This window comes from Theropithecus gelada, chromosome 2 (assembly GCF_003255815.1).
Source record: "Theropithecus gelada isolate Dixy chromosome 2, Tgel_1.0, whole genome shotgun sequence".
In the NCBI taxonomy this organism is placed as follows: Eukaryota; Metazoa; Chordata; class Mammalia; order Primates; family Cercopithecidae; genus Theropithecus; species Theropithecus gelada.
This window is the reverse complement of record NC_037669.1, coordinates 92116001-92118083: the sequence shown is the minus strand read 5'-3', so window position 1 is coordinate 92118083 and position 2083 is coordinate 92116001. Positions and strand designations below refer to the sequence as shown.

The window sequence follows — 2083 nt, the reverse complement described above, 5'->3', positions numbered from 1 at the left end:
GTTCTATCTGTCTGCCTGTCTTACCTCCTTCCTCCTCTGTCAAGGGTGTCACTGCAGTGTCCAGCTCCAGCTCCTGGCTGGGACATGAAAGAGCTCTACTGACAGGTAAAGGCCTCTGAACCTTAGGGGTGGGCTTGTGAAAGGAGTGACAGTTCCTACTTCCCTGGGTTGTGATAAAGAACAACAGACTGCCTTGTGGAAGCCCCCAGCCCGGGGTCTGAGCACCAGGCACCCAGCTTACCTCTACACCTTCCCTTTCTCTCAGTCTTATTGAGTTCTAGGGATTCAAAGTCCCCCCCCCTTTTAATTGCATTTATTTTAATGCTGAATTTACTCCTGTGCCATAAGTTTTTGTTTCTTCAGTTTCTTCTGGGATATCTTTTTCTTCTGGGCAACCTCCTCTTCTGGTTTAGGAACAATCTGTTCCTTTTCAGTAAGGACCATCTCGATGTGGCAGGGAGAGCTAATGTGTGGGTTAATCTGACCACGAGCTCTGTAGGTCCGGTAGCGCATCTTAGGTGCTTTGTTCACTCGGATATCTTCAATGACCAGAGAATCTACATGGAAACCCTTAAGTTCAGCATTACTCCCTGCATTTTTAAGCATGTGCAGCAAAAATTCAGCACTCTTTTTGGGCCACTGACCTTGTGTCCAGCCCCACTGCTTGGCCTGGGCGCACCTGCCAACCCCACCATTGTAACGTCGGAATGATACTCCGTGGCTTTTCATATATACATACCCGTGATGGCCTGGGCAGTTTCACGAGTGTTCTTTTTTTTTTTTTTTTTTTTTGAGACAGAGTCTCGCGCTGTGTCGCCCAGGCTGGAGTGCAGTGGCGCGATCTCGGCTCACTGCAAGCTCCGCCTCCCGGGTTCACGCCATTCTCCTGCCTCAGCCTCCGAGTAGCTGGGACTACAGGCGCCCGCCACCACGCCCGGCTAGTTTTTTTTTTGTATTTTTAGTAGAGACGGGGTTTCACCATGTTAGCCAGGATGGTCTCGATCTCCTGACCTCGTGATCCACCCGCCTCGGCCTCCCAAAGTGCTGGGATTACAGGCTTGAGCCACCGCGCCCGGCCACGAGTGTTCTTAAAGTGAACATGAAGATTGGAACCTCTTGATTTGCATGATTTTGTGGGGTTCTCTGGGTCAAGTGAATAGCGAACCATTTTCACAGATTACCTCAGGCTGCTTAAGGAAAGAGGAGTGGTGGCTTCTGGGAGAACTCATGAGAACTTTGAATTGAAAGTTTTACATACATCGCCCCTTGAGTTCTCACAATGAGGTTGGAATTTGTTCTCCTTAGACAGATAAGGAACTGAAGGCTCTGAGGAGCTACACAACTTGCCCAAGGTCACAGAGGGAGATCCAAGAAATTCACAACCAAGCCATGGAAAGAAATAGTTACTCAGTATCCTATGCACCCAGCACTGACTTTTATCATTATTATTATTTTGTTGTTGTTGAGACATAGTCTCGCTCTGTTACCCAGGCTGGAGTGCAATGGGGTGATCTCGGCTCACTGCAACCTCCACCTCTCGAGTTCAAGCAATTATCCTGCCTCAGCCTCCCAGATAGCTGGGATTACAGGCATACATCACCACGCCCAGCTAATTTTTGTAATTTTAGTAGAGATGGGATTTCACCATGTTGGCCAGGCTGGTCTCGAACTCCTGACCTCAGGTGATCTGCCTGCCTTGGCCTCCCAAAGTACTGGGATTACAGGTGTGAGCCACCGTGCCCAGCCCCAGCACTGACTTTTAAAAATGCTCAGTGGCTCACACCTGTAATCACAGCACTTTGGGAGAATGAGGGGAAAGGATCACTTAATCACAGGAGTTTGAGACAAGCCTGGGCAACATGATGAAACACCGTTTCTACAAAAAATACAAAAATTTACTGGGCATGGTGGCATGCACCTGTGGTCCCGGCTACATGGGAGGCTAAAGCAAGAGGATTGCCTGAGACCAGAAGTTTGAGGTTGCAGTGAGCTGTGATCGTACCACTGCACTCAGTCTGGGTGACAGAGCAAGACTGTCTCAAAAAATAAAATAATAAAATAAAATAATATATATAAATATACA

General features: G+C 48.2%; 1 pseudogene; it reads right to left on the bottom strand.

Annotated features, from left to right (window-relative positions):
• Positions 1 to 305: 305 nt before the first annotated feature.
• LOC112619109 lies at positions 306 to 1168 on the bottom strand (annotated as a pseudogene).
• Between the last annotated feature and the right edge of the window lie 915 nt (positions 1169 to 2083).